At 40.3% G+C, this 22,933-nt stretch overlaps 1 pseudogene; it reads right to left on the bottom strand.

Moving 5' to 3' along the window:
- Positions 1-8,926: 8,926 nt before the first annotated feature.
- Positions 8,927-14,132, bottom strand: LOC122037574 (annotated as a pseudogene).
- Positions 14,133-22,933: the final 8,801 nt, after the last annotated feature.

Below are 22,933 nucleotides of genomic sequence, written 5' to 3'. Positions count from 1 at the left end.
TAAACGACCTCCAAAAATTGCATAAAAATACTCTAAAAATTTTTAAAAATCTCTAGAATATTTTAAAAGCATTTCCAAATATTTTTATGGACATTTGGAACTCGAAATAGGGAAAATTGGGTCGTTACACCGGTCATCCTCTCCCTCTCTTCCTCTTGTGGTGGCCGAACCTCTCTCTCTCCATTGGAGCTCTTGTGGTGGCCGGATACTACTCGGAGAAGAAGATGAAGAAGGAGAGAAAACTAGTATCTCTTAGAGCTTGGTTAGTGTTTTGATTTTCTTCCTTGGTGAAGCTTTTCCTTTGTGGCCGAACCTAGCAAGGAGGAGAAGGTGGTTGGTGGTTTCTCATCTCGGAAGATCGTTGCTCACACAACGTTCGAGGTTAGAAGAGGAATACGGTAGAAGATAAAGAGATTTTTTTCTACAAGGTATAACTAGTAATTTTTCTTTCCGCATCATACTAGTTATTTATGAAAATAATATCAAATACAAGAGGCTTACGTTCTAGAATTTCGAATATGTTTTTCGATGTTGTGTTCTTTTGTTTTTTCTTTTCCTTGTGATTTGATTGTTCTATTTGGTTAACCTAAAGTTATTTTAGGAAATTAAATATTAGCTTTCTATAAAAGGTTTTGTCTAGTTGGTGGTGGTTGCTCCAATATCCAAGAAGGCCATGTGCCTCGCCACGTCAGTACTGGGAACCAATTATGAAAATTAATATTTAATGGAATTAATAACTTAAGGAGATTTGGGTCGAACGTGTTAAGTTCCGCAGGAGATCCAAGCCAAAACCTAAAAAAACAAATAGATTAAGTTTTGGATCAAACGTGTTAAGTTCCGCAGGCGATCCAAAATTTAATTTAAAAGAACACATGGTTGCTAGGAAAAGGTTCAGATCTTTGTACAAAATTTTTGTACAGTGGAACCTATAGGTTTTCCGAGTAGTAACCAACAATTGGTATCAGAGCTAGGGTTTTGCCTCTGTGTATTTGGTATTTAGTTTAATTATGCACATGTCATACATAATTTGGGCAGGTTAATAGTAGGATGTGCTAACTTTGTGGATGCAGGATCTAACTATTATGGCTTTTAGTTATTATGTGTGTGATTGGACCTTTGGACATGTCAAGGGCATTTATCTGTGTGTGCATGATTGTATTAAAATATAGCAGGAGCTGTATTTAGTTTTATTAGGATTTTATTTTTAATCTATATACATGTACATTCCTTTTATGGAATATAGGATCAAAAATGTAAAATTCTATTTATGTCGCGGATCGAATCTTGCAAAGCGTGGAACCTTCTATGGACCAGAGGCGCAGCGAAACTAGGAGCAAGATGGATGCGACAGCTAGATCCGGTGGCGGTGGCCAAATATGACAGCAGCTTGGGATGACAACACAACTAGAGATAAAAGCCTTAATAGTTGAAATTAGATTTTCTATTTATTGCTTTTATATTGTGCTGTGTGTGCATGTTAGTTTACAAGTTTAGTAGGCTAGCATAGTTAAAAATTCCTCATTTATAAATAACTAAATGGGAGAGGGATTTTTAAATAAATCCCATGGTCTCCATTACTGGTTTGTAAGTGATGCAAATAAGCTTGCGCGTTGGCTCTGAGTGCCTTCCTCCATAACGGATGAGCTTGTTTGCGGATCACTAGAACAGACTTCCATTTTTGGATGAGTATAGGAAGTTAATTAAGAGCGTGTGATCTTCCCCAACGGAAGGGGCATAATCTTATTAATGGACTTCGTGTCAAGTAATGGTATACACTTAGACACATTTAATAGTATTCTCCCCATCGAAGTCACTGCTATTATTTGTGTGACCAAATGATACCAACTATTAATTTTATTTGTCAAAAAGTTAGGTTGACAAGATAATAAAATTAATGGGTTAAAACTCTTATTTTACAAATGTTGAATTTGTATACGTCCACACTAACGTGGCATACAAAATTCACGGTGTTATGTGGTGTTGATTAATTTAAAATGGTATTGTTTGAGGAATCAATATTATTCTAAATTTAGAGTTCTGACCAAAAGTTATGAGTGATTCTTAGGATGACTTTCAACCCACTATCCATCATACTTCAACAAAATAGACTTACACATAGATTGGAAAAGGAACCTGGACATTGTTCTGACTGCTGAAAGCTATAAATTTGTACTGACTGAACCTTGTCCTGATGCACCCACTGATGAATCTACCCAAGAGGAGATTGAATATCATAAGAGATGGGTAAAGGCAGATGAGATGGCGCGGTGTTACATTTTGGCTTCAATGTCAAATGTATTGCAATATCAGCATCAAGATTTACCAACAGCTTATGATATTATGAACAATCTTAAGGAGCTCTTTGGTCATCAGGATAGGGCTTCTAGACAAGAAGCTATGAGAAAGATAATGACAGCCACCATGCAAGAGGGTACTCCTGTAAGGGATCATATCCTAAAGATGATGGCTTATCCGAACGAGATATGCATCCTTGGAGGAGAAATTGATGGGAAACCCGGATCGATATGATCCTCCAACGCTACCTAGAAGTTTTGAGCCGACTGAACTATAATATGAATAAAAGGATTTATTCATTAGGGGAACTACTGACGTAACCAAGCAAGAATGATTATTTCGTCACAATTCTCAAATTCACTTTCTTGAAAATGGTTCTACTTCTAAACCAAGAGGAAAGAAGAAGAAAAAACAAGCTCAAGAAAGAAAGTGAATAAATCTCAGTCTCGGGATTTAAAGCTGGAGTGAAGAAGCCGAAGGGCAAGTGCTTCATCTGCAAGCAGGCAGGACATTGGAAGGCGGACTGTCCTCGTAGGAACCAAAACAAAGGTATATCTCATGCTCTAGTTGTTGAAATATGTTTAGCGGTGTTATCTACCAGTACCTGGTGTGTAGATACGGGAGCCACTGATCATGTCTACAATTCTTTGCAGGGGTTCCAGGAAACCCGACGACTTTCTGAAGGGGAGATTACCGTCTACATGGGCAATGCTACTAAGGTGGCAGCTGTTGCAGTGGGAGACGTCTACTTATCTTTTAGTAGAAATAGAAATTTGGTTTTAAGAAATTGTCTTTATGTACCCAGTTTTAGAAAGAATTTAATTTCAATTTCTAAACTGTTTTTAGATGGATATTCAGTTTCTTTCAGTAACGATGTAGTTATTAAAAGAAATAAAGTGATTATCTGTTCTGGTGCATTACTTGGCAATTTGTATACTTTAAATCCAATTTCTTTCACAAAGCAAAATATGGAAATTTATAACTCATCTTCTAATTCTAATAAGAGAAAAGAACCTTCGGAAATGAATCAAGCATATCTTTGGCATCTAAGGCTTGGTCATATTAACTTAAGTAGGATTCAGAGGCTTATAGCCGATGGATTTTTGAGTTCATTAGAGTTGGAAAATTTTTCAACTTGTGAATCCTGCTTAGAAGGAAAAATGACCAAGAGGCCGTTCAAAGCCAAGGGGTATAGAGCCAAAGAAGTGTTAGAATTGGTTCACTCTGATTTGTGTGGTCCTATGTCTGTCCAAGCAAGAGGAGGTTTTGAATATTTGTCTCTTTCATAGACGATTATTCAAGATACGGATACATTTACCTAATGCGCCGCAAGTCCGAGTGCTTTGATAAGTTCGAAGAATACAAGGCTGATGTGAAGAAACGATTAGGTAAAAGTATCAAGACACTACGATCTGATCGTGATGGCGAATACCTCTTAGGAGAGTTTAGGAATTAATTATCAGAGGCAGGGATTCAATCCCAATTGTCTGCACCTGGAACACCCCAACAGAATGGTGTAGCAGAACGAAGGAACAGGACTCTTATGGAGATGGTTAGATCAATGATGAGTTATTCAGAATTACCAAATTCGTTTTGGGGATATGATCTGGAAACAGTAGTATACGTTCTGAACTTAGTACATTCTAAATCAGTTTCTTCTACTCCCATAGAATTGTGGAATGGGCGAAAACCAGTCTAAGACATATTCGGATTTGGGGTAATCCAGCACATGTGCTGAAACCAGATGCTGATAAGTTAGAATCCCGTACAGAAGTTCGCGTGTTTGTAGGATATCCCAAAGGAACGAAAGGTGGTTTATTTTATAGTCCTAAAGACCAGAAGGTCATTGTTAGCACCAATGCCCAGTTTTTAGAAGAAGACTATATAATGGATCACAAACCCAGTAGCAAAGTTGTTTTAGAAGAACTTAGAGAGGACACGTCTACTTCAGTACCAGCAGTACAAGATGAAGTACCACAAGAGACTGCAACACGTGTCACACATGATACACCACCACAGATAGTGCCTCGTCGTAGTGGGAGGGTTGTAAGGCAGCCTGAAAGATTCATGTTTTTAGGAGAGTCTTCGGACTTAATCCCGGGTAAACATGAACCTGATCCACGAACGTATGACGAAGAAACTCTTGACCTTGATTCACTCCTTTTGATGTGTGTCAAAAAGGGGAAGAATGTCTAGAGAATGTTCAAGGAAGAACATTGGAGTTAGTGGGAGAGTTTGTTGATCACGACGAGTGAAGTTGTGAACAACGATAACTTACTCTTCAGAGGGAGAGTTTGTTGACTTGTGCCAATAGGGGGAGAATGAAGGGTTTAAGTTAGGCCTTCATTATCTAAGAAGGAGGTTGCCTTCTTAGAAGGAGAATGTAAGGTTGTAACTTATATTTCATTACCTAGTGGCATGAGGAAAGTTGAGGCTATTGGATTAGCCTAACTTAAAAGGTATTGTCAAACATCAAAAAGGGGGAGATTGTTGGTGCAACCTTAGGTCAAGGTTGACCTGGTTGACCCGACTCGAGTTGACCTGACTCGAGTTGTATTTTGATGTTTGACAAAATCAGAAGAGTTGTATTTTGATGGGAGAGTGTTGGTGCAACCTTATGGTCAAGGTTGACCTGGTTGACCCGAGGTGAATTGACCTGACTGGGAAAAGTCCAAGCAGGGAGCTTGGCACGGGAAAAGTCTAAGCAGGGAGCTTGGCGTGGGAAAAGTCCAAGCAGGGAGCTTGGCACGGGAAAAGTCCAAGCAGGGAGCTTGGCATGGGAAAAGTCCAAGCAGGGAGTTTGGCATGGTGAAAAGTCCAAGCAGGGAGCTTGGCACGGGAAAAGTCCAAGTATGGAGACTTGGCACGGAGAAGTCCAAGTATGGAAGCTTGGCACATGGGAAGTCGGAGAGGGCTCGGTAGCTCGTTCTCCGGACTGAGGTCAGAGAGGGCTCGGGAGCTCGTTCTCTGGACCGGATGTGGAAAGTCCTGGTGAGTGAAGCCAGACAGTCGGAAAGTCCTAGTGAGTGAAGCTAGGCAGTTGGGAAGTCCTGGTGAGTGAAGCCAGGCAAGGGAAAGTCCTGGTGAGTGAAGCCAGGCAGACGGAAAAGTCCTGGTAGATTGGAAATCCTGGTGAGTGAAGCCAGGTGAAAATCCTAGTGAGTGAAGCTAGGTGAAAGGGAAAGTCCTGCTGAGTGAAGCCAGGCAGTGGGAAAGTCCTGGTGAGTGAAACCGGGCAGATTGGAAATCCTGGTGAGTGAAGCCAGGTGAAAACCCTAGTGAGTGAAGCTAGGTGAAAGTCCTGGTGAGTGAAGCCGGGCAAGGGAAAATCCAGATGGATCAAGGATGATCGGACATCTGGTGTTGAGAAGGTCAAGTAGGTTAAGGGAGTGACCGGATACTTGACACGAAGAGAAAAGTCCAAGTGGGTCAAAGGGATTGACCGGACAGTTGGTGGGGAGTCTTAGCAGGTCAAGGGAGTGACCGGATGCTAAGCATGATGTACCAACAGGTCAAGGTTGACCGGATGTTGGTTTGGGAGACTTGGGACTTGGTTTGGGCAAAAACCAAGCTCTGGATCGGTCTGCAGACCGATCCAGTGATACGTTTGTGTATCTGATCGGTCTGGTGACCAATCAGATAACAAAAAGAAGGCAATCATGGTTCTGTGGGCTTACTGATCGGTCTGGGGACCGATCAGCATGGAGCCTGATCGGTCCCCGGGACCGATCAGGGACGCTACCACCTGAGGTGGGATCGGTCCAGGGACCGATCAGATTCCACGCAGAGTTGGGCAACTCTGAAGTTTTCTAATCGGTCCGGGACCGATCAGATAGGCCCGATCGGTCCCCACGACCGATCAGTAGGCCTGCACCGATCGGTGAAGCTCGATCGGTTCGATCTCAGCCGCCGTGAGTAACAACGCCAGGTTCTCGCCTTCGCCTTCGTTGCGGGTTCTTCGCACGTGTAATATAAAGAGGTCGAGGGCTGGTGAGACTCTCTTCTTCTAGCTTGCCGCGCGATCTGAGCTTTGTTTGAGCTCTCCCCAGTAAGCTTCATGTGAGCTTCCAGTCGACGGTCAGCTGCTGCTGTTGTCCGAGAAGTTGTTGCTTCACAGGTAGTCGACGAGAAGGCGAGTTAGTGTTTGTACATTGTTCTTGTCTTTCTACTTGTATTTCTTGTACTCCTTCTTGTTGTTGCAAGTTTTGTGGCGAGGTTTCTCCACCCAGAAGGAGTTCATATTAGCCGGTTTTCCGGGGGCTCATCCACCGACGGATTGACTGGACTCGTCCACCTTACGGACACGCCGAGGAGTAGGAGCCCTAATCTCCGAACCTCGTTACATCCTTGTGTTAAGGTTTGGTTTTCTTCTCTTTCGTTTCTTTGTTGTATTTTTCGTTGCGCTAACTTTGATTTGTAGAAAGAAACGAGTAATTTGGGGCGGCTATTCACACCCCCCTCTCTAGCCGCGATCATCGATCCTAACAACAACGTCCGAGGTTAGAAGAGGAATACGGTAGAAGATCAAGAGGTCTTTCTAAAAGGTATAACTAGTAATTTTTGTTTCCGCATCATACTAGTTATTTATTGAAATAATACTAAATACAAGAGGCATACGATTCTAGAGTTTCGAATTTGTTTTCGATATAGTGTTCTTTTGTTTTTCTTTCCCTTGTGATTTGATTGTTCTTTTTGGTTGACCTAAAGTTATTTTAGGAAATTAAATATTAGCTTTCCATAAAAAGTTTTGTCTAGTCGGTGGTGGTTGTTCCCATATCCAAGAAGGCCATGTGCCTCGCCACGTCAGTACTGGGAACCAATTATGGAAATTAATATTTAATGGAATTAATAACTTAGGTGATTTGGATCAAACGTGTTAAGTTCCGCAGGAGATCTAAGTCTAATCCTAAAAGAACAAATAGATTAAGTTTTGGATCAAACGTGTTAAGTTCCGCAGGCGATCCAAAATTTAATTTAAAAGAACACATGGTAGTTAGGAAAAGGTTCAGACCTTTATACAAAATTTTTGTACAGTGGAACCTCTAGGTTTTCCGAGTAGCAACCAACAGAAGGCCCCCCAGAAGCTGATCCCTGAAAATGGTCATGAAACCTTCAGGAGGGGATGAAGGATGCTCGTTGGGTGTGGGGATACGAAGTTCATAATCCCTATTAAGTCTCAGGTCAGATCGAATCACGGACAAGTCATGACTATCTATATTAGAAATGAAACACGAATACCAAAGGGAGGCTTACCGTCAGCCATTATCAAGATGAGGAAAGTTGGAGAAGAGGTCAGTCGAGAAGAGGAAGAACACCAGGTGTGAAGAGTCTAGAAGGGGAAGGGTTGAGACACCAGGAACGACGAGGGAACGAGAAGATGAAGGCAGTCGAAACGCTCAAGGCAACGGCAACGAACTGCCTTTAGGGCTTATAAAGTGGGTTTCCTAGGGAATATCGAAAAGATGTGTCGAGTATATTCTTGGGTAAGGTGCCCAAAGCCGTCCGATCACAGAACGACATGCTCTTCTGGGAGGTCGTGTACAAAAAGGAGTGGAGTCGACGGCGTCATACGACGTAAGCAATAAAGGCATGGGATAGGTGTGTATTAATGATGGACGTGATAAGGAAATCATGAAAGGTAGCGGGCGTACGAAAACATCGGTCACGCAATTTTCTTAGGAAACGGCGAAGAAAATGGGCGGGAAAGAAATTCGAATATGGCGAGGCCACAAAACATCCTTTGCTTGAGGATTGAGTAAGATTTTAATATTTTTGTCCTCACAATGCATCTGATATGTTATATTTCTTGATTGCAGACGAAGTCGAAGCAATCTCTTCAAGTAATCCCTGGTTGGGAATACACACCCAGGTCGACAACATCTAGCCTGGTCGGGAATACGTCCCTAGGTCGGCAACATCTATCCTGGTCGGGGAATCACCCCCAGGTCGGCAACATCTATCTCCGAATGGGTTTTCATAAGAATTCTCGGTCAGTTGTACCAGACTCTCGCCCCAGTGCGAGTTATAAGTGAGCAAGGCTCTCACGCCCAACGACCTTCCCGGTCGGCTGTTCCAGACTCTCGTCCCAGTGCAAGTTATAAGTGAGCAAGGCTCTCACGCCCAACGAGCTTCCCGGTCGGTTGTTCCAGACTCTCGCCCCAGTGCGAGTTATAAGTGAGTAAGACTCTCACGCCCAACGACCTTCCCGGTCAGCTATTCTAGACTCTCGCCCCAGTGCGAGTTATAAGTGAGCAAGGCTCTAACGCCCAACGACCTTCTCGGTCGGCTATACCAGACTCTCGTCCCAGTGCGAGTTATAAGTGAGCAAGACTCTAATGGCCAACTGTTGGTTAGTCCTAGGAAAATCATACCGGTTCCACTGTACAATAATAAATAAATAAATAAATAAATAATTCAAAATGAACAAATCAACTTATATTACCAAACTCATCCATCAATCAAATTTAAAGATGTAAAAATTTTAAATAATCAAATAAGTTTATATTGAGAGTTTGGTAATATATAAATGAATCATTTCAACCAAACCCAATTTCAATTTTAGTTCATTTTATATTCAATTTAATTTGACTCAATTATCTCAGTAAACAAACTTAAACAGCATAAACTTGTCTCAAAACAGAGAATTAAAGTTACTCTGTGTGAGTCATGGAAGTGTGAGAAGTCCAACAATGCTGCATAGAAAAGCAATCGCAGAAGCCAAAGCGAAGGCAGGCATGTTCCCCTTCCCAAACAAAGCATCCCATGGGCCTACTCCAAGAGCAACGATCACCTACAGAATCGAAGCATGCAGCAATGAGTTAGCAAAAGGCCTGTACAGTTCAAAACTTACTACAAAGTTAAATGACAAAATTGTAAGTTCAGATAAATAGTTTGAACTAAAACAACATAAGAAACACACCTGAGGAATAACGATTGAATTGTTCAAAATTCCAGCGCAAAGTCCTGCGAAGGATGGTGAAAAAAATTGTAAGTGGATGGTGAAAATTAATATATAGTTAGTGTTGGAGTATATACTAAAAGCCTAGCTTTTGTATAAACATTTATAAGGATCATATTGGTTAAGTGTCTACATTTATATATACCAAATGCAGATATTCAATTAATTTATATTGTAGATAATATAGTGTGTGGTGTCACACACAGAAGATTGTGTTATCGGTTCTTTATAAATTATAAACAGTAGCTCACGACTAAGATGGAAAGGAACAAACCATTGGAATAGTCGTAGTGTAATTAGACATTAGTTTATATTGACTAATAAATTACACTAGCACACTTTAAGTGTATTAAGCAGGATCATTTAAGGTAAGTTCTTTTTATACTGATTTAATAGAAGAACTAGACCTTAGTTATTATGGAAGTGTGTGCTCTTAAATCAAAATGCCCGATAAGTTGGGATATGATGTTACTTATAGTGTGACTTGTTGATTATAGAAGGAAACTGTGTCCTAGTAATTTAGGTTGATAATGTCCCCAAGAGGAGCTCATAAAGATTGTCATGTTAAATCCTGCAGGTGGACTTAGTCCGACATGATGATAAGGTTGAGTGGTACTACTCTTGGATTAAGATATTAATCAAATGAGTTGTCAGTAACTCACTTAATTAGTGGACATTCGACATCTTAAACACAGGGAGACTAACACACTCATAATAAGAAGGAGCCCAAAAATGTAATTTGGGATTGGTGCGGTAGTTCAATAATAATTCTTTAGTGGTATGAATTATTATTGATGAAGTTAAGTTGTGTGTTCGGGGCGAACACGGGAAGCTTAATTTCATCGGGAGACCAAAATCAATTCCTCCTCTCGGTCCCTATCGTAGCCTCTTGTATATAGAGATTTATATCCACCACATACCCACCTTCTTACCCATCCTAATGGGGCCGGCCAAGGTAGCTTGGAGCCCAAGCTAGGGCCGGCCAAGACCAAGTGGATGAGCTAAGTTCGTGGCCAGCCAAAGCTTGGGTCCCAAGCTTAGGTGGCCGACCACTAGAAAATTAAAAGGAATTTTTATTAAAATTATTTCTTATGTGGATATTATGGTTTTAAAAGAGAGTTTAAAATTTAAATCTTTCTTTTTATAACTTTCTACAAAAGATTAAGAAAAGATTTGAAATCTTTCCTTATTTGTAGATTGAAAGGAGTTTTTAATTTTGAGAAAACTTTCCTTTTTAACCATGTTCATGATTTAAAAGAAAGTTTAAAAATTAAATATTCTCTTTTATTAGTTTCTACAAAAGATTAAGAAAAGATATGATATCTTTCCTTATTTGTAGATTGAAAAGAGATTTTAATTTTTAGAGATAACTTTCCTTTTTAGAAATTATCCACATGTTTAAAAGAAAAATTTTAATTTATAAAATTTCCTTTTTACTAACCAATCATGAAGGGATTAAAATTATTGAAATTTTTTATAAATTTTTGGAAACAAATTAGGAAGTTTTAATTCTTGTTTTAATTAAAACTTTCCTTGTTTTGGAGAGAAAGTGGCCGACCATTGAAATTGAGAAAAGAAATTTGATTTTAATTAATTAAAATTTTCCTTTTCATGGCAAAAGAATTAAGGAAGTTATTATTTAAATTTCCTTATTTGCCAAGACCAAGGATTATAAAAGAGGGGGTAGAGGTGCCTTCATTAAAAACGACTCTGTTCTTTTCTTCCTTGGTGTGGCCGGCCCTAGGGTCTCTTCTTCTTCTTCTTTTCTCTTCCTCCTTTGTGGCCGGCGACATCAACTTAAGGGAAGTCCATGGTGGCCGGTTCTAGCTAGGAGAAGAAGGAGAGAAAGAAGGCTTCGTTTCTAGCATCCCTTGGAGCTTGGTGGTGGTGACTGGACCATTACTTCTCATGGAGAATTAATGGTGGCCGAATCTAGCTTGGAGAAGAAGGAGCTTGGTGGTTCTCGTCTCAGAAAATCGTTGCCCACACAACGTCTGAGATAAGAAGAGGAATACGGTAGAAGATCAAGAGGTCATTAAAGTTTACAAAGGAAGGTATAATTAGTAATTAATTTTCGCATCATACTAGTTGTATTTCATTTGTATGAATTCCAAACACAAGAGGCATTAGATATAGTTTTCGGATTTGTTTCGAAGATGTGTTTCTTTTTGTTTTATTTTTCGAATTTGTGATTCGATTGTTCTTTTTTTTTAACCTAGAGTTATTTAAGGAAATTAAATATTAGCTTTCCTTAAAAGGCTTTGTCTAGACGGTGGTGGTTGCTCCCATATCCAAGAAGGCCATGTGCCTCGCCATGCAGTCCTGGAAGTCAATTTTAGAAAATAATATTTAATGAAATTAATAACATAGGTGGATTTGAATCAATAGTGTTAAGTTCCGCTTGCGATTCAAATCTAAACCATTAAGAACAGATAAGTTAAATTTGGAATCAATGATGTTAAGTTCCGTCTGCGATTCCTAATTTAACTTCTAAAAAACACAATAGGTTATTTAAGGAAAGGTTCGATACTTGTACAAAAAAATTTTATACAGTGGAACTGGTACGTTTTCCTAGGACTAACCAACAGTTAGTGATTTCAACTGACCTTGGCCACCTTTCACATTAGCCGTTAATTGTGCTGTTACAGCAAAAGGAACACTGTATACAACCTATATAGCGACAAAGAATGATAAGAAATCAACATAATTTATCGTTTAAAAAACATGTGATAGGTAAGAAAATGTGATACTCACAGCTAGTGGAAAATCGAGAATTGTAAATAAAGCCAAAGCAATAATTCTAATGGTTGGATCTACAGTAAATCTCGATTGTGCTGAAAAATGAAATTCTTTTGAGGACCAAATGCCTATAATGCAAATGGCAGCAATGCAAACGAACATGGTCAAATTGCTAATCGCCCATACTATTTTTGTACCCAACTTTCGACACATTGGTGCGATCAAGAAAGATGATACGACCAATACAACCTGACAATATGGAATCATATATCAGATAAGTTTTAGATGGATGCTATAAATTAAATAAAGAAATAGTTCCTTACAGAATTCAAGAGCAATCCGAGGGCGCCGTCTCTAACACCTCGATCGTAAGCATCACTTTGCTCATTGGTTCCTTTAGGATTGCCATAGTAGATTTCTCGACCCATCCAATCGGTATTGTACAGTATAAAGGGAAACCACGACAACTACATCGATAAAATGCAACATGATCAACACATCTATCGTATATATGCATATGTTATAATTGAGTTATAACTTTAGTTAGTTATACCCAAGTCAGGGCAGTGACAAGAAGTACTGAACGCATTCCAGGATGCAAATTCTTAAAGGCGCTGAAGACATAAAAAAAGCTTGTTTTTTGTTGATCTACACTCACAAATTTATTCAAGTCACATAGACGAATTTCTTTGGCGAGAAATAGAGTGACCGTCAAACTAATAAACAATAAAACTTGTTTCCAACAACAACAATTCATCAAAAGGTAAAGTAAATATACAAATTCAACTTCACGATATTTCATCAGGATTCAGGACCTACCTCTGCAACCAAAAATGCACCTTTCAGGTTTGCACAAGCTTCACAACATGCATGGGTCATCAAGAAAGGAAACCACCTTTAACAGAAATCGCAAATTAGGAAATATTAGTTTTTGTATTATTGATTTGTGATGATAATTTGTTTAAGTAAGTAGACTCATGAAGTTTGTTTTAAACTTGTGCCAAATCCCGCTAGAACCAGATAAATATCCTAAGATATTTCCTATTGCCTTCCATGAGCCAAATATAGCATTTGCTGTGTTAGGTCCATGATGACCTATCACACATGTAGCTCAATTTAATTTGATACATATATTTTAGCATAAAATTTTATGAAAACATATAAACAAGTAAATATTACTTGAGAGATCGGCCATAAGTGCTCGAGCTGGACCCTGTAAATTAAAATTATACATATTAATTATGTCAAATCGAATGATTTCACGTTGGAGTACTCTTAATATTAATTAGAAAGAAGCTAACTTACTTGAACTGCATTATTAGAAAAATCTAATAGTCAAAATCCTAAACAATAGACTACTGTTGCATGCCATCGAGGACCATGATAAACACTGCGTTAATCAATTAGCATATCAAGTTAACCAAAATTAAGTTGTAAATATAATGTTAAAGTATGAAAATTATAAAAAAAATCACCTGCAATGTTCCTTCGTATCACCCAGTGCATGCCCAATATCCGACGAAAACCCTACTACAATCACCTAAAATATCAACATGAATATGAAATCTTAGTAATTAATTACCATCATAATCAAATCTTAGTTGTTTAATAGCTAGGTTGCTCACAGCGATGGATATCAATATGCATTCAACAAATATGAAAGGCCTTCTCCTTCCAAATCGCGATTGACACCTATCACTCCACAGGCCTATAATAGGTTGCACCTACACAAAATTACTTTAATTACAATGAGTCCAGCTCATATCGAGAATTTATTTGAAAAGATAATTACCACAAAACCTGTAACAGGACCACAAAGCCATATTATGGAAGATAGAGCATGGGATAGCCCTAGTGTCTGTCCAAAACAGATGCAGAGTTGGGGATCGATCATTCACAAAGGTATACAAGTCATAGCGATCAGTTGTTAAACCTGGATATAGGGCGTGAGCAAGGAAAGCTGCAACGCCCAGCCATATTGCACCCCGCCAGCCACCATACAAGCAAAGACAAGCCTCGCCAAGCTGATGTGTTTCTCCGCCACCGCCGGGGGCCCATCGCCATTGGCTTCTACGGCATGCACCGCAATCTCCAACTCGCGGCCTTGCCTACTCGCTTCGCCATGTCCGACCCCGGCCATCTTCAAACTTCGCTTGCGTAAGGCGAGATATACTTGTATAGCACGGGAACGGGAATACTGGCAGTGCTGGCCAACTTTTATCTACCAAAACTGTAATTAGTAATTAGTAATTCACGATACAAGCATAGATATACTCAACATCCAACAATTATACAGCCAAATAATTAACTCAACAAATCAACCAACACAAGAAAGAACAGAACCAAAAAGCACATCACCCAAGCTTCGATGAGCTTCTCCCTCGATCGTGGTTGACGATGGCGGTTGAGGATGAGATCGGACCTTCCTCTGCTAACCTGGAGAGGAAGGGGGTTGCTAGGAATCCTCCTCTTCTAACCCGAAGAGACAGGATTCTGGATAGCGAGCTGCCGGAGTGCGGAAAGGGCTGCTGCGATATGTAGCGACGTGGAGGCTCCTCCTCTAACCCAAGAAGAGACCCCTAGCCCTCCTCGCTTCTAACCCGAAGGGAAGAGGTGGAGAAGATGTGCCGGCAGATGGATGGAAGGGGGTGGGGTCAGAACGATGATGAAGCTCGGGAAGAAGAAGCTGGTCTGTGCGTTCGCGTTGGGATGAGTACTACGTGCGTGGAGAGAAATGGCGTCCGGGGTGGCTGCGTGGAGAAAGTTGGCAGCAAAAGTTATAATTAGTAATTAATGTTGAGTACAAGTCATTTGCTATAAATTAAATGGTATTTAATGATTATAGTTTGTTTTATCGGTCACTAAAAATATCTGTGTCTAGTGAACGTAGATTTTTAAGTTGCTAATAATAATAATAATAATAATAATAATAATAATAAATATTAAAATATAAATTAAAAATTTGATGATGATATTGTATACCTTCAATCCAATTTAATAACATAATGTTCCTTTATTCATTTTAACTTTTTTTTTAAATCAAAATTCTTAAATAAGCACTTGATTAATAATAAATATTTTATCAGCTACATTTGGTTTTTAAAATAATAAAGAAACTCATTTTCATATTTGATACGGTATATGAATGTGGGGTTTGTGAGATAATCTGGCAAGGAGTCAAGGCTACCGAAGGGTCAAAAGTCATGCCAGCCTGGAGGTTAAAAGTCCAGTCCTCGTGGCTAATCAAGTCACGCCAGCCTGGAGGTCAGAAGTCTAGCCCTCGTGGCTAGTCAAAAGTCATGCCAACTTGGAGGTCAGAAGTATAGCCCTCGTGGCTAGTCAAAAGTTACGTCAGTCTGGAGGTCAGGAGTTTAGCCTCTGGGATAACGCCATCAGGAAGGTCAGGGATCAGAAGTACCAGGGGAGTCGGATTTGACCCCAAAGGGAATCGGAAATGGACCCGACCCATAGGACCAAGGTCAATCGAGGATCAGACCCATGGGTCAGATATAATCAGGGATTGTGCACGACCAAGGAGTCAACTTATGGATCGGATGGGTATACCGAATAAAACTTCTGAGGAAGCTATACAGGTCATTGGTCTGACCTAGGCCTGGGTCGGTACGGTATACCGTATCCAAAATCGAATACCGTATACCGTACCGAAAAAATCGGTATTCTAAAAATTGATACCGATACCGTACCGACATTTCGGTATACCGAATTTCGGTATACCGAAATGTCGTTACGGTATCGATAAAATACCGTTATGCCGAAGTTATATATATATTACATATAATATATAAAAAAATAATTGTCTTGTAATGAAGGGCAGTGATCATATAAGAATAAGAGTTTGAATTTCGGACCCAAATATGTAAAATTGAAGATTAAACCAGTAGCTAATGGTCCCAGGGTGGTGACTCGCCGGAGACTCGTCGAAATCTTGCCAGAAATAACTAAATGCTAGCTGGAAAAATAGGGGAAGCATATAGGCTTCAATCCCTACTAAAAATACCATAAATCCACCAAAGAAACAAAAGCTAAAACTCACTGGAAAATCGGACAAGAACTTGCGCAAGCATAACTCTCATAACAGAGCTCGGTGATTAGATTTCTTCAGATTCAATGAAGGGAAAAAATATTAGGGCTGGAGAAGAAGTTTCTAAGTTGTTGTGCATCTTCTCCGGCGACTATGTGCGGTGGTCGACTGTGGAAGGAAAGAATCGCGAGTCGCGACGTGTGCGCCGACGGCGCAAGGAGAGAACATGGTTTGGGGCCGTTTAGGGTTTGGTTTAGGGTTTAGGGGAATCTAAATTAATCATTTAATCTATAGTTACTCGATATTTCGGTATACCGAAATATTTTAAATCCTTACCGTTACCGTTACCGACAAATTCGGTACGGTATGATACCGTACCGAATTTTTCGGTATACCAAAAATTTCGGTATATACGGTATTTTTTCGGTACGATTTTTCGATATTTCGATATTTTTTTCCAGCCCTAGTCTGACCCAGCGTGCAGGTCGGGACGATCATACCATGGATAATAACAAACATATATGGGTCGGCGGATAGACCCAGCGTGCAGGTCGGGACATTCATGCAAGGGATAACAACAAACACATGTGGGTCGTCGGACGGACCCAGCGTACAGGTCGGGACGATCATACCATGGATAATAACAAACAGATATGTGTCAGCGGATAGACTCAGCGTGCAGGTCGAGACATTCATGCCAGGGATAACAACAAACACATGTGGGTTGTCGGACGGACCCAGCGTGCAGGTCGAGACGATCATACCATGTATAATAACAAACAGATATGGGTCGGCAGATAGACCCAGCGTGCTGGTCGGGACGTTCAGGTCATGGATAACAACAGACACATAGGGGTTGGCGGACAGACTCAGCGTGCAGGTCGGGGCGTTCATGCCCACACATACAGGTCGAAGAGCCGACCCAGGGTGCAGGTCGGGCATCAGCATATTGTCGAGATGTACTTACTTCGAATGACACAGACGAAGGTGGGTTAGGAGGCCAGACGCTACATGACAAATAGGCCTGCAAGGAATCGTAACCACCTGTCAGAGAACAATCGTCACATGTCAGGGAATATTCTAACAGTGAGAGGCTGTATTCCTCTTGGTTCCTCCGCCGGCCTATGAGAGAAAGCCACGTGTCGACCACCGCCAGACAGAGCCTGACACCCGACATTCTCTGACATTCGCCAGGTTCCAGAAACCTCAGTTGCAATATAAAAAGGGATGCTTTGTCCCTTACGGAGATACGCTCACTCGTCATTTCTTACCAGTCTCTTACTTTTCTTTCCGTCCTTTCCCTGTGATTTCTGGAGAAAAAGTACCTTACTTGAGCGTCGGAGGGCCTGACCCGGGGACTTTTTCTCTGGTTTTTGGGTCTCTAACGACCGGTGGACTTGTCTGAGTGTGTGCAGAGCAATAGCGTCGTCAACCTGATCCTTTCTCTTCGTAGAACCACCCGCGCGAACCTCTCCAGGGGGGATACCTGGCTGACTCAGCATCTCAACGACTTTCCGTCAACATTTAGCACAGCAAGGCTCACCCTCATCTGACTCAGCTTCCGGACGGGATCAATATTATTTCAAGTTATGCAGATGTTGTGATTGCCTTAAATGTTTGGAGTTTATGAGCCCAGTGATGAAGGGAGATTTCTTGCACGCTCTGTTTATGGCCCGTCGGCTGTGGAAGTTGGTGTTTGGAATCTTTGGTTTTCTTTGATTGTTTAGTGCCGATCTGCAAGAGTAGATTTCAAGCATGATGCTGATGGACTGAAACTATGATATTTGTTGTTGATACTATGCTGGGAACTTTATACTGGTGGAGGAATAAGGATGGGCTTGTGATTTTTCAAAGCTGAATAGTGCTTTAATTTGTGGACCAAATAATGGTGCAAGCATTCAATAGGCTGATTTTGATGTTTCATAATTAAGTTCAGAAGCTGATGAGGTGTGCAAAATGGTGCTATGTTTGATCTTCTGGAAATTTGGGATGTGTGTCCTTTTTTGTGCTATGGACTTAATTTCGTAAGCTTGGTGTCGGACTCTGGAATGTTTTCCTGGTGGCTGATTCGGGGATACGAGTCTTTAAAGTGGCTGGGACCCTTTTTTTAGTATGTCGGGGTTATTTTGTTAATAAGTTTGTAATTACAGTCTGTTTTTTTTGTTTGAGATCTTGGCGTGTAACTAAAGGGAGGAGTTGGCTTATTTGAATATACATGTAAAATCTTTGGAGTCTTGTCATCTACAATATGGGTTCAGATTTGACACTCTCCTACTATTCTTTTTCATATATAAAATTTCCTTTATTAAAAAAAAACTTAAATTCTAACCCCTAAACTTTTAATATACATGATTTCTTAAACATCTTGGTTGATATGATGATAAAGAGAGATTCATCCTACGGAGGACCATTATCACAGTGGAGGTTAAAATCAAGACGGTCAACACTTTGAAAACATCGATCGATCGGCGAGTGGGTTGCCCGGCCGGGAGAATGGGTGCCCGATCCGACATCACCTTCGGCTCGGCAACGTGTCGAGCACCCGATGCTCAATAAGGGAGAACTCACTAAGGTTACGCGGAAGACATGCCGATCGGCTATCCCGCTTAGTCTAGCAGGAGGAAAATGATTGTGGCCAAGCAGACAGTGGAGACCCGAGTCGAGCGGCTATCCCGCTCGGCCCAGTAACACACACAGCACCATCTTTCGATATCTTTTTGGGAGCTAGTGTCGTTGACAGACAGCATGGTCAGACAGAAGATTGTACGGTGGAAGTTTCCACTGTCACTTCAGAGATATGCTCGGCCCGTTAAGGTACCATGTCGAGACACTTTACCGACAAATCTTTTCAAGGAAAGCTTTAAGAAGCGTGCACGCTTGGGAAAGCATACATGCACGCTACAAGAGCTCTATATAAAGGGGGGGTCCAAGGTTCAGCGGAGGTATGCACAATATTGTTGTTGTTACTGTTCACTCGTTTCCTTGCTCTGTTTTCATATTCATCGCCGATGACTGACTTGAGCGTTAGAGGGCCAACACCGGGGACCCCTTCCCTGGCTTGGCACTGACGTAGTCTGTGGTTGCAGGTTCGAGCGGGGTCAACTAGCGGTCAGCAGAAGTGCCACATCCCCAACATCCGTCTCTTCGACTTTCAGACAGGATCATATTGGGCGCCGTCTGTGGGAACGTAGCTTGCATGTGAGCTGAGAAGATGGAGGACGCTGGATGATTCATGGTAGTGACGCCCACCAAGGAGGAGCTCGACATGCTCGTGCAAGCCCGAGCTGCTAAGATAGTTGAGCAGCAGCAACAGCAGGCGCTAGTCGATCGACAAGCCCAGCAGCCGGTGACGTCGACAACAGGAGGCTGAGCGGGACAAGAAGACCGACCGAAGCAAATCTCCATCTGGGGGCAAAACAGAGGGCCAATCGACATGCATGGGGAAGCGCCACCTGCACCCATCCCTTTCCATAGTGCTTTATTCCAAACTCCCTCGGAGATAGCATAAGCAAATTAAGAACGGGGATCTTCTTTGGATGACGTGCCCGTTCGGGACGCACGAAAAGGCAAGGCTCCCCGAGGCAACACGTCGCCTGAACGGATCAACTAACAGTTCTCCGAGGAGATCTTACGGGACCCTCTACCCAGACACTACACCCCGCTGGTGATCGGGTCATACAACGGATTGACCGATCCAGATGACCATCTGGATAGGTTCGATAATGAAGCTACTGTTGGTTGATACTGGGAATATCGTACCGGTTCCCTTGTACAAAATTTTTGTACAAGTCCTGAACCATTCCTAATAACCTATTGTGTTATTTAGAAATTAAATTTGGAATCGCAAACAGAACTTAACATTATTGATTCCAAATTCAATTTATTTGTTCTTAGAGGTTTAGACTTGGATCGCAAACGATGCTTAACATTATTAATCCAAATCCACCTATGTTACAAATTCAATTAAATATTAATTTCAGAGATTGGCTTCCAGGTTAAACATGGCGAGGCACTAGGTCTTTTTGGGTATGGGAGCATCCACCATTTCCTAGACAATGTCTTTCAACGAAATTTAATAGTTAATTTCCTTATAGTAACCCTATGTTTAACCAAAAAGAACAATCGAATCACAAGTTCGAAAAATAAAAGAAATACAAAATCGAAAAACATAAATTCGATTACCTAGATTCCTTAGCCTCTTGTGTTTGATATTTCAAGATCTAAATAAAAGGATGAACTAGTTATGATGCAGAAACTAATAACTAGTTATATCTTTTATAGCTTATAGACCTCACGATCTTCTGCCATATTCCTCTTCTTATCTCGGACGTCGTGTGGGTGACGATCTACCGAGATGAGAATCCGCCCAAGCCTCCTTCTCCAAGCAAGTTTTGGCCAACAACAAACTCCTTGAGCTGAAGAACTTCGGCCACCAACTAAGCTCTAAGGGATGCAAAGAAACAAAGCCTCCTTACTCTACTTCTTCTCCAAGCAAAATCCGGCCACCAAGGATCTCCTAGAGAGTTGATGCCGCCGACCAAGGAAGAAGAAAAGGGGAAGAGGAAGAAGAGAGGGAGGGCCGACCACCACAAGGAAGAGAGGAATAGAAGATAGATTATTGTGAGGTGAGACACCTCTACCCTCTCTTTTATATTTCTTGGTCTTGGAAAATAAGGAAAGTTTTAATAAAAACTTCCTTATTTTCTTTGCCATAGAAAGGAAAATTTAATTGATTAAAAAAAATTCCTTTTCTCTATCAATGTAGCCGACCACCTCAATTCCTCCAAACAAGGAAAGTTTTAAACACAAAATTAAAACTTCCTAATTTGTTTCCGAAAATTTTTAAAATAAAAAATTTTCTTTAAAAATTCCCTTCATGGTTGGTTATAAAAGGAAACTTTTATAAATTAAAATCTCTCTATTAAAACATGTGGATGATTTACAAAAAGGAAAGTTTTTTCTAAAATTAAAATATTCCTTTTAACTACAAATAAGGAAAGATATCAAATCTTTCTTTTAATCTTTTGTAGAAAACTATAAAAGGAAAGATTTATAATTTTAAAACTCTCTTTTAAAATCATGAGGATGGTTATAAAAAAGAAAAGTTTTATTAAAAATTTAAATATTCCTTTTAACTACAAATAAGGAAAGATATCAAACCTTTCGTTTAATCTTTTGTAGAAATCTATAAAAGGAAAATTTTAAATTTTAAAACTCTCTTTTAAAACCATGAGGATGGTTACAAAAAAAAGAAAGTTTTATCAAAAATTAAAATATTTCTTTTAACTACAAATAAGGAAAAATATCAAATCTTTTTCTTAATCTTTGGTAGAAAGATATAAAAGAAAAGATTTAAATTTTAAACTCTTTTTTAAAACCATGACTTCCACATAAGGAAAGATTTTAAAAAATAAAATCCTTTTATTTTTTTTGTGGCCGACCACCTAACCTTGGGCTCCAAGCTAGGGCTGACCACCACTTGGTCCATCCAAGGCTTATCTTGGCCGACCCTTGCTTGGGCTCCAAGCTTGACTTGGCCGACCACCTAAGGATGGGTAAGAAGGTGGATATAGGTGGGTATAAGACTTTATAAATAAGAGGCTACGACAGGGACCGAGAGGAGGAATTAGTTTTCGTCTCCCGATGAACTTGAGCTTCCCGTGTTCGCCCCAAACACCCAACTCGAGCACATCAATAATATCTCATTCCACTAAAGAGTTATTATTGAACTACCGCACCAATCTCATATTACTATATGGACTCCTTGTTATCATGAGTGTGTTAGTCTCCCTGTATTTAAGATATAGAATGTCTACTAATTAAATGAGTTACTGACAACTCACTTAATTAATATCTAGCTCCAAGAGTAGTACCACTCAACCTTAACGTCATGTCGGACTAAGTCAACCTGCAGGGTTTACATGACAATTCTTATGAGCTCCTCTTGGGGACATTATCAACATAGATTTCTAGGACAGTTTTTTTCTATAATCAACAACACACACTATAAATAATATTATTTTCCAACTTATCGGTCTCTTGATTTATCGAGCTAAATCGCACCCTCTGATAAATTAAAGAAATAAATACTAAATATATGCACTTGTTATTATATCAGGATTAAGAGCACACACTTCCATAATAACAAAGGTCTTGTTTTTTTATATAGTCAGTATAAAAAAAACTTAGCTTAAATGGTCCTGCTCAATACACTCAGAGTGTACTAGTGTAATTTTATAATCAAGATAAACTAATACCAAAATACACTACGACTATTCCAATGATTTGTTCCTATTCATCTTAGTCGTGAGCTACTATTTATAATATATAAGGAATTGATAACATGATCTTCTGTGTGTGACACCACACACCATGTTATCTACAATATAAATTAATTGAACAACTACACTTAGCATATAAATGTAGACTTTTGACCAATGTGATTCTTATATGTTTATACAAAAACCTAGACTTTTAGTATACACTCTAACAGCTACCTTGCACCAGTACATAGATGGGGTGAAATGCCGAGTATTTATCACTGATCCTGTCTGAGAAGCTAGGCAGGACGGAGATCCGGAAATAGGAAACCCACCGCGCCGATGAAGAATAATGTCCACAGAATACCGATCCGAGAAACCCAAAGCGGATCGGGAAAAATAGAGTCACAGAAAGTCCTCCTCGCACGAAGACCCGATGACGAAGAAGAAATCCAAATCTGAAGAGAAAAAACCCAGATCCGAAGCTTCCAAGACTTCCTGCGCACAAGAGACCAACTAACACTACTGTCAGTGACTTAAGACCGGGGTGGGAATCCCTGGCTAGGCCCTCCGACGCTCAAGTCAGTGATCTCTCTCTCGGTGTGGAAGAAGAAGGAAGAAGATGAACAGTAGTTGAGA

Source organism: Zingiber officinale, unplaced genomic scaffold (assembly GCF_018446385.1).
Source record: "Zingiber officinale cultivar Zhangliang unplaced genomic scaffold, Zo_v1.1 ctg63, whole genome shotgun sequence".
Classification (NCBI taxonomy): domain Eukaryota; kingdom Viridiplantae; phylum Streptophyta; class Magnoliopsida; order Zingiberales; family Zingiberaceae; genus Zingiber; species Zingiber officinale.
Note: the sequence above shows the minus strand (reverse complement) of the source record. Positions and strands in the feature narration are given on the sequence as shown.